The sequence below is a fragment of the Caloenas nicobarica genome, chromosome 13, assembly GCF_036013445.1.
Source record: "Caloenas nicobarica isolate bCalNic1 chromosome 13, bCalNic1.hap1, whole genome shotgun sequence".
NCBI classification, from domain to species: Eukaryota; Metazoa; Chordata; class Aves; order Columbiformes; family Columbidae; genus Caloenas; species Caloenas nicobarica.
In genome coordinates, this window is record NC_088257.1 from 20,420,828 (window position 1) to 20,431,280 (window position 10,453).

The following is a 10,453-nucleotide window of genomic DNA, read 5'->3' on the forward strand; positions in this document are numbered from 1 at the left end:
GCTCATGCTTGCCAGGAGCTGCCCAAGCCCTATCCTCCCTTGAGCTGGAGCTATGTCACGGACTTGCCAGAGTGCCCAACTGCCTCTGAGCTGATGGACCTTGTGGGCAAGAATGCTTGCTGTCCCTGTGTAGGACACCAGTGGGTGTTCCAAAGCACTGCAAGCCCTTGCAAGCCCTTGCAAGGCCTCGACATCCTATCTCTTACGGCTCCTGAGCGTTGCTCTGTAGGAGATGAGGATGGTGAGCTGTGCAGTGCTCCTCAAGAAGGAATTGCCTTGGTCTTGCCACTGCTATCCAGTTGAAAAGGATTTGCATCCATGAGCCGAGCTTGGAAGGTGGCCCTGCCAGCAGATTGTCTTGCAGCGGAGAACCTCCAGCAGCCTCATGCAAGGTTTTCTTCCCTCAGCCCCTGGCCTGTGATTCCAGCAGCTCCTCAAGTGCTTCCTGTCAGATGTGCTGGGGCTGCCCCCGGGCCAGCTCTGGCAGTGGACACGGGAGGCTGCTCCTCTGGATCCTGCGTGGGGCCTGGTGACCACTGCGTTGCCGGGTGCTGGCATTGTGACATGGGGGTGACACAGCCGCATATGTGCAGCCCTTTGGAGGAAGCCTTTGGGGTGCTGGCTCCAAATCAGTCCCTGTAGCTACAAAATAGGGGAGTAAGCAACCTAATAGAGTCCCTTTTTTGCAAAGACAGTGTGGATTTGTTGCCAGTGCAGCCTTCCTTCCAGTAGCAATACTGCCTGTAGTATCATGTATGGAGGCCTCAGGGCTTGTCACGCAGAACTGCAGGCCTGACAGAGCAGAACTGCTCTCCTCTCCTCTCCTCTCCTCTCCTCTTCTCTTCTCTCCTGTCCGCCAGTCCAATATCTAAGAGACTGATTGCCTGAAAGCACAGAGGGTTTTCAGTTCCAAAATCAATTTCAAGGACACAGAACACAGTGAATTTTATTTTATTTTGTTGTCAATTTATTAATTTTCTTGATTTTATGTTAATTCATGTTATGTTTCTTCGTGTCATTTTTTTTCCCTTTGTGACTCTGTTTCCGAACCCAGGCTCACAAGCATTAGCTCAAGCCCAAGTGTAGCCAGGAGTAGGCTGAGGCATTCTTCAGTTTAGCCTGAGAAAAGATCCCTTGCAGGCTGGCAAAGGCAAGTCCCAGAGCTGCAGAGAGCAGCAGCAGGAATGGAGGCCAAGCTGTCCACGGTTCCTGCAGAGGGAGAACCTTGACAAGGAGTTGTGGGACTGACCATGCACAAAAGGGGAGGAAGAGGAAGAAGAAGAAGAAGAAGAAGAAGAAGAAGAGGAAGAAGAGGAAGAAGAGGTGAGTGGTACCGTGGCATCTCTTCCAAAGCGTGACAGGTAGCGATGACGAGCAGACTTTTTGCCTTCCACAACTTGTTTGGCTGCTGTGCTTCTTGGCCAGGGATGCATGAGAAGCACTCTGGTCCCTGCCAGGCGCTTGTGTTAGCTGCAGGGAGAGCTGAGAAGTGGCAGCTGCGGCTGCCAGCATGGTGGAGCATGAGCAGCCGGCTCCCAGGCCAAATGGCCCAAAGAAATGGTGGCAAGGGGCGGTGCTGAGAACTGCAGAGGAAGGCAAAAAACCGCCGGGGACCAGTGCCAATGTGCCCCGGGGCAAAAAGTTCCTTGCTGAGCCCAGTGCTGGCCATGGGCTGTTCCCTGAGCATGTGAGCCAGACCTGGCTCCTTGTCCCACAGGCTGCTCATGCTTCCCAGGAGCTGCCCAAGCCCTATCCTCCCTTGAGCTGGAGCTATGTCGCAGACTTGCCAGAGTGCCCAAGTGCCTCTGAGCTGATAGACCTTGTGGGCAAGAATCCTTGCTGTCCCTGTGTAGGACACCAGTGGGTGTTCCAAAGCACTGCAAGCCCTTGCAAGCCCTTGCAAGCCCTCGACATCCTATCTCTTACGGCTCCTGAGCGTTGCTCTGTAGGAGATGAGGATGGTGAGCTGTGCAGTGCTCCTCAAGAAGGAATTGCCTTGGTCTTGCCACTGCTATCCAGTTGAAAAGGATTTGCATCCATGAGCCGAGCTTGGAAGGTGGCCCTGCCAGCAGATTGTCTTGCAGCGGAGAACCTCCAGCAGCCTCATGCAAGGTTTTCTTCCCTCAGCCCCTGGCCTGTGATTCCAGCAGCTCCTCAAGTGCTTCCTGTCAGATGTGCTGGGGCCGCCCCCGGGCCAGCTCTGGCAGTGGACACGGGAGGCTGCTCCTCTGGATCCTGCGTGGGGCCTGGTGACCACTGCGTTGCCGGGTGCTGGCATTGTGACATGGGGGTGACACAGCCGCATATGTGCAGCCCTTTGGAGGAAGCCTTTGGGGTGCTGGCTCCAAATCAGTCCCTGTAGCTACAAAATAGGGGAGTAAGCAACCTCATAGAGTCCCTTTTTTGCAAAAAGACAGTGTGGATTTGTTGCCAGTGCAGCCTTCCTTCCTGTAGCAATACTGCCTGTAGTATCATATATGGAGGCCTCAGGGCTCGCTCAGGGCTTGTCACGCAGAACTGCAGGCCTGACAGAGCAGAACTGCTCTCCTCTCCTCTCCTCTCCTCTCCTCTCCTCTCCTCTCCTCTCCTCTCCTCTCCTCTCCTGTCCTCTCCTCTCCTCTCCTCTCCTCTCCTCTCCTCTCCTCTCCTCTTCTCTCCTGTCCGCCAGTCCAATATCTAAGAGACTGTTTGCCTGAAAGGACAGAGGGTTTTCAGTTCTAAAATCAATTTCAAGGACACATAACACAATGAATTTTATCTTATTTTGTTGTTAATTTATTAATTTTCTTGATTTTATGTTAATTCATGTTATGTTTCTTCGTGTCATTTTTTTTCCCTTTGTGACTCTGTTTCAGAACCCAGGCTCACAAGCATTAGCTCAAGCCCAAGTGTAGCCAGGAGTAGGCTGAGGCATTCTTCAGTTTAGCCTGAGAAAAGATCCCTTGCAGGCTGGCAAAGGCAAGTCCCAGAGCTGCAGAGAGCAGCAGCAGGAATAGAGGCCAAGCTGTCCGCGGTTCCTGCAGAGGGAGAACCTTGACAAGGAGTTGTGGGACTGACCATGCACAAAAGAGAAGGAAGAAGAAGAAGAAGAAGAAGAAGAAGAAGAAGAAGAGGAAGAAGAGGAAGAAGAGGTGAGTGGTACCGTGGCATCTCTTCCAAAGCGTGACATGTAGCGATGACGAGCAGACTTTTTGCCTTCCACAACTTGTTTGGCTGCTGTGCTTCTTGGGCAGGGATGCATGAGAAGCGCTCTGGTCCCTGCCAGGCGCTTGTGTTAGCTGCAGGGAGAGCTGAGAAGTGGCAGCTGCGGCTGCCAGCATGGTGGAGCATGAGCAGCCGGCTCCCAGGCCAAATGGCCCAAAGAAATGGTGGCAAGGGGCGGTGCTGAGAAGTGCAGAGGAAGGCAAAAAACCGCCGGGGACCAGTGCCAATGTGCCCCAGGGGAAAAAGTTCCTTGATGAGCCCAGTGCTGGCCATGGGCTGTTCCCTGAGCATGTGAGCCAGACCTGGCTCCTTGTCCCACAGGCTGCTCATGCTTGCCAGGAGCTGCCCAAGCCCTATCCTCCCTTGAGCTGGAGCTATCTGGCGGACTTGCCAGAGTGCCCAAGTGCCTCTGAGCTGATAGACCTTGTGGGCAAGAATCCTTGCTGTCCCTGTGTAGGACACCAGTGGGTGTTCCAAAGCACTGCAAGCCCTTGCAAGCCCTTGCAAGCCCTCGACATCCTATCTCTTACGGCTCCTGAGCGTTGCTCTGTAGGAGATGAGGATGGTGAGCTGTGCAGTGCTCCTCAAGAAGGAATTGCCTTGGTCTTGCCACTGCTATCCAGTTGAAAAGGATTTGCATCCATGAGCCGAGCTTGGAAGGTGGCCCTGCCAGCAGATTGTCTTGCAGCGGAGAACCTCCAGCAGCCTCATGCAAGGTTTTCGTGCGTCAGCCCCTGGCCTGTGATTCCAGCAGCTCCTCAAGTGCTTCCTGTCAGATGTGCTGGGGCTGCCCCCGGGCCAGCTCTGGCAGTGGACACGGGAGGCTGCTCCTCTGGATCCTGCGTGGGGCCTGGTGACCACTGCGTTGCCGGGTGCTGGCATTGTGACATGGGGGTGACACAGCCGCATATGTGCAGCCCTTTGGAGGAAGCCTTTGGGGTGCTGGCTCCAAATCAGTCCCTGTACCTACAAAATAGGGGAGTAAGCAACCTCATAGAGTCCCTTTTTTGCAAAAAGACAGTGTGGATTTGTTGCCAGTGCAGCCTTCCTTCCAGTAGCAATACTGCCTGTAGTATCATGTATGGAGGCCTCAGGGCTCGCTCAGGGCTTGTCACGCAGAACTGCAGGCCTGACAGAGCAGAACTGCTCTCCTCTCCTCTCCTCTCCTCTCCTCTCCTCTCCTCTCCTCTCCTCTCCTCTCCTCTCCTCTTCTCTCCTGTCCGCCAGTCCAATATCTAAGAGACTGTTTGCCTGAAAGGACAGAGGGTTTTCAGTTCCAAAATCAATGTCAAGGACACATAACACAATGAATTTTATTTTATTTTGTTGTTAATTTATTAATTTTCTTGATTTTATGTTAATTCATGTTATGTTTCTTCGTGTCATTTTTTTTCCCTTTGTGACTCTGTTTCAGAACCCAGGCTCACAAGCATTAGCTCAAGCCCAAGTGTAGCCAGGAGTAGGCTGAGGCATTCTTCAGTTTAGCATGAGAAAAGATCCCTTGCAGGCTGGCAAAGGCAAGTCCCAGAGCTGCAGAGAGCAGCAGCAGGAATAGAGGCCAAGCTGTCCGCGGTTCCTGCAGAGGGAGAACCTTGACAAGGAGTTGTGGGACTGACCATGCACAAAAGAGGAGGAAGAAGAAGAAGAAGAAGAAGAAGAGGAAGAAGAGGAAGAGGAGGAAGAGGAAGAAGGGGTGAGTGGTACCGTGGCATCTCTTCCAAAGCGTGACATGTAGCGATGACGAGCAGACTTTTTGCCTTCCACAACTTGTTTGGCTGCTGTGCTTCTTGGGCAGGGATGCATGAGAAGCGCTCTGGTCCCTGCCAGGCGCTTGTGTTAGCTGCAGGGAGAGCTGAGAAGTGGCAGCTGCGGCTGCCAGCATGGTGGAGCATGAGCAGCCGGCTCCCAGGCCAAATGGCCCAAAGAAATGGTGGCAAGGGGCGGTGCTGAGAACTGCAGAGGAAGGCAAAAAACCGCCGGGGACCAGTGCCAATGTGTCCCGGGGGAAAAAGTTCCTTGCTGAGCCCAGTGCTGGCCATGGGCTGTTCCCTGAGCATGTGAGCCAGACCTGGCTCCTTGTCCCACAGGCTGCTCATGCTTGCCAGGAGCTGCCCAAGCCCTATCCTCCCTTGAGCTGGAGCTATGTCGTGGACTTGCCAGAGTGCCCAGCTGCCTCTGAGCTGATGGACCTTGTGGGCAAGAATCCTTGCTGTCCCTGTGTAGGACACCAGTGGGTGTTCCAAAGCACTGCAAGCCCTTGCAAGCCCTTGCAAGCCCTCGACATCCTATCTCTTACGGCTCCTGAGCATTGCTCTGTAGGAGATGAGGATGGTGAGCTGTGCAGTGCTCCTCAAGAAGGAATTGCCTTGGTCTTGCCACTGCTATGCAGTTGAAAAGGATTTGCATCCATGAGCCGAGCTTGGAAGGTGGCCCTGCCAGCACATTGTCTTGCAGCGGAGAACCTCCAGCAGCCTCATGCAAGGTTTTCTTCCCTCAGCCCCTGGCCTGTGATTCCAGCAGCTCCTCAAGTGCTTCCTGTCAGATGTGCTGGGGCTGCCCCCGGGCCAGCTCTGGCAGTGGACACGGGAGGCTGCTCCTCTGGATCCTGCGTGGGGCCTGGTGACCACTGCGTTGCCGGGTGCTGGCATTGTGACATGGGGGTGACACAGCCGCATATGTGCAGCCCTTTGGAGGAAGCCTTTGGGGTGCTGGCTCCAAATCAGTCCCTGTACCTACAAAATAGGGGAGTAAGCAACCTAATAGAGTCCCTTTTTTGCAAAAAGACAGTGTGGATTTGTTGCCAGTGCAGCCTTACTTCCAGTAGCAATACTGCCTGTAGTATCATGTATGGAGGCCTCAGGGCTCGCTCAGGGCTTGTCACGCAGAACTGCAGGACTGACAGAGCAGAACTGCTCTCCTCTCCTCTCCTCTCCTCTCCTCTCCTCTTCTCTCCTGTCCACCAGTACAATATCTAAGAGACTGTTTGCCTGAAAGGACAGAGGGTTTTCAGTTCCAAAATCAATTTCAAGGACACAGAACACAATGAATTTTATCTTATTTTGTTGTTAATTTATTAATTTTCTTGATTTTATGTTAATTCATGTTATGTTTCTTCGTGTCATTTTTTTTCCCTTTGTGACTCTGTTTCAGAACCCAGGCTCACAAGCATTAGCTCAAGCCCAAGTGTAGCCAGGAGTAGGCTGAGGCATTCTTCAGTTTAGCCTGAGAAAAGATCCCTTGCAGGCTGGCAAAGGCAAGTCCCAGAGCTGCAGAGAGCAGCAGCAGGAATAGAGGCCAAGCTGTCCGCGGTTCCTGCAGGGGGAGAACCTTGACAAGGAGTTGTGGGACTGACCATGCACAAAAGAGGAGGAAGAAGAAGAAGAAGAAGAAGAAGAAGAAGAAGAAGAAGAAGAGGAAAAAGAGAAGGAAGAGGAAGAAGGGGTGAGTGGTACCGTGGCATCTCTTCCAAAGCGTGACATGTAGCGATGACGAGCAGACTTTTTGCCTTCCACAACTTGTTTGGCTGCTGTGCTTCTTGGGCAGGGATGCATGAGAAGCGTTCTGGTCCCTGCCAGGCGCTTGTGTTAGCTGCAGGGAGAGCTGAGAAGTGGCAGCTGCGGCTGCCAGCATGGTGGAGCATGAGCAGCCGGCTCCCAGGCCAAATGGCCCAAAGAAATGGTGGCAAGGGGCGGTGCTGAGAACTGCAGAGGAAGGCAAAAAACCGCCGGGGACCAGTGCCAATGTGCCCCGGGGGAAAAAGTTCCTTGCTGAGCCCAGTGCTGGCCATGGGCTGTTCCCTGAGCATGTGAGCCAGACCTGGCTCCTTGTCCCACAGGCTGCTCATGCTTGCCAGGAGCTGCCCAAGCCCTATCCTCCCTTGAGCTGGAGCTATGTCGCGGACTTGCCAGAGTGCCCAAGTGCCTCTGAGCTGATGGACCTTGTGGGCAAGAATCCTTGCTGTCCCTGTGTAGGACACCAGTGGGTGTTCCAAAGCACTGCAAGCCCTTGCAAGCCCTTGCAAGCCCTCGACATCCTATCTCTTACGGCTCCTGAGCGTTGCTCTGTAGGAGATGAGGATGGTGAGCTGTGCAGTGCTCCTCAAGAAGGAATTGCCTTGGTCTTGCCACTGCTATGCAGTTGAAAAGGATTTGCATCCATGAGCCGAGCTTGGAAGGTGGCCCTGCCAGCACATTGTCTTGCAGCGGAGAACCTCCAGCAGCCTCATGCAAGGTTTTCTTCCCTCAGCCCCTGGCCTGTGATTCCAGCAGCTCCTCAAGTGCTTCCTGTCAGATGTGCTGGGGCTGCCCCCGGGCCAGCTCTGGCAGTGGACACGGGAGGCTGCTCCTCTGGATCCTGCGTGGGGCCTGGTGACCACTGCGTTGCCGGGTGCTGGCATTGTGACATGGGGGTGACACAGCCGCATATGTGCAGCCCTTTGGAGGAAGCCTTTGGGGTGCTGGCTCTAAATCAGTCCCTGTAGCTACAAAATAGGGGAGTAAGCAACCTCATAGAGTCCCTTTTTTGCAAAAAGACAGTGTGGATTTGTTGGCAGTGCAGCCTTACTTCCAGTAGCAATACTGCCTGTAGTATCATGTATGGAGGCCTCAGGGCTCGCTCAGGGCTTGTCACGCAGAACTGCAGGACTGACAGAGCAGAACTGCTCTCCTCTCCTCTCCTCTCCTCTCCTCTCCTCTCCTCTCCTCTCCTCTCCTCTCCTCTCCTCTCCTCTCCTCTCCTCTCCTCTTCTCTTCTCTCCTGTCCTCCAGTCCAATATCTAAGAGACTGTTTGCCTGAAAGGACAGAGGGTTTTCAGTTCCAAAATCAATTTCAAGGACACAGAACACAATGAATTTTATCTTATTTTGTTGTTAATTTATTAATTTTCTTGATTTTATGTTAATTCATGTTATGTTTCTTCGTGTCATTTTTTTTCCCTTTGTGACTCTGTTTCAGAACCCAGGCTCACAAGCATTAGCTCAAGCCCAAGTGTAGCCAGGAGTAGGCTGAGGCATTCTTCAGTTTAGCCTGAGAAAAGATCCCTTGCAGGCTGGCAAAGGCAAGTCCCAGAGCTGCAGAGAGCAGCAGCAGGAATAGAGGCCAAGCTGTCCGCAGTTCCTGCAGAGGGAGAACCTTGACAAGGAGTTGTGGGACTGACCATGCACAAAAGAGGAGGAAGAAGAAGAAGAAGAAGAAGAAGAAGAAGAAGAAGAAGAAGAAGAGGAGGAAGAGGAAGAAGGGGTGAGTGGTACCGTGGCATCTCTTCCAAAGCGTGACATGTAGCGATGACGAGCAGACTTTTTGCCTTCCACAACTTGTTTGGCTGCTGTGCTTCTTGGGCAGGGATACATGAGAAGCGCTCTGGTCCCTGCCAGGCGCTTGTGTTAGCTGCAGGGAGAGCTGAGAAGTGGCAGCTGCGGCTGCCAGCATGGTGGAGCATGAGCAGCCGGCTCCCAGGCCAAATGGCCCAAAGAAATGGTGGCAAGGGGCGGTGCTGAGAACTGCAGAGGAAGGCAAAAAACCGCCGGGGACCAGTGCCAATGTGCCCCGGGGGAAAAAGTTCCTTGCTGAGCCCAGTGCTGGCCATGGGCTGTTCCCTGAGCATGTGAGCCAGACCTGGCTCCTTGTCCCACAGGCTGCTCATGCTTGCCAGGAGCTGCACAAGCCCTATCCTCCCTTGAGCTGGAGCTATGTCGCGGACTTGCCAGAGTGCCCAGCTGCCTCTGAGCTGATGGACCTTGTGGGCAAGAATCCTTGCTGTCCCTGTGTAGGACACCAGTGGGTGTTCCAAAGCACTGCAAGCCCTTGCAAGCCCTTGCAAGCCCTCGACATCCTATCTCTTACGGCTCCTGAGCGTTGCTGTGTAGGAGATGAGGATGGTGAGCTGTGCAGTGCTCCTCAAGAAGGAATTGCCTTGGTCTTGCCACTGCTATGCAGTTGAAAAGGATTTGCATCCATGAGCCGAGCTTGGAAGGTGGCCCTGCCAGCACATTGTCTTGCAGCGGAGAACCTCCAGCAGCCTCATGCAAGGTTTTCTTCCCTCAGCCCCTGGCCTGTGATTCGAGCAGCTCCTCAAGTGCTTCCTGTCAGATGTGCTGGGGCTGCCCCCGGGCCAGCTCTGGCAGTGGACACGGGAGGCTGCTCCTCTGGATCCTGCGTGGGGCCTGGTGACCACTGCGTTGCCGGGTGCTGGCATTGTGACATGGGGGTGACACAGCCGCATATGTGCAGCCCTTTGGAGGAAGCCTTTGGGGTGCTGGCTCCAAATCAGTCCCTGTAGCTACAAAATAGGGGAGTAAGCAACCTCATAGAGTCCCTTTTTTGCAAAAAGACAGTGTGGATTTGTTGCCAGTGCAGCCTTACTTCCAGTAGCAATACTGCCTGTAGTATCATGTATGGAGGCCTCAGGGCTCGCTCAGGGCTTGTCACGCAGAACTGCAGGCCTGACAGAGCAGAAGTGCTCTCCTCTCCTCTCCTCTCCTCTCCTCTCCTCTCCTCTCCTCTACTCTCCGCCAGTCCAATATCTAAGAGACTGTTTGCCTGAAAGGACAGAGGGTTTTCAGTTCCAAAATCAATTTCAAGGACACAGAACACAATGAATTTTATTTTATTTTGTTGTTAATTTATTAATTTTCTTGATTTTATGTTAATTCATGTTATGTTTCTTCGTGTCATTTTTTTCTCTTTGTGACTCTGTTTCAGAACCCAGGCTCACAAGCATTAGCTCAAGCCCAAGTGTAGCCAGGAGTAGGCTGAGGCATTCTTCAGTTTAGCCTGAGAAAAGATCCCTTGCAGGCTGGCAAAGGCAAGTCCCAGAGCTGCAGAGAGCAGCAGCAGGAATAGAGGCCAAGCTGTCCGCGGTTCCTGCAGGGGGAGAACCTTGACAAGGAGTTGTGGGACTGACCATGCACAAAAGAGGAGGAAGAAGAAGAAGAAGAAGAAGAAGAAGAAGAAGAAGAAGAAGAAGAAGAAGAAGAGGAAGAAGGGGTGAGTGGTACCGTGGCATCTCTTCCAAAGCGTGACATGTAGCCATGACGAGCAGACTTTTTGCCTTCCACAACTTGTTTGGCTGCTGTGCTTCTTGGGCAGGGATGCATGAGAAGCGCTCTGGTCCCTGCCAGGCGCTTGTGTTAGCTGCAGGGAGAGCTGAGAAGTGGCAGCTGCGGCTGCCAGCATGGTGGAGCATGAGCAGCCGGCTCCCAGGCCAAATGGCCCAAAGAAATGGTGGCAAGGGGCGGTGCTGAGAACTGCA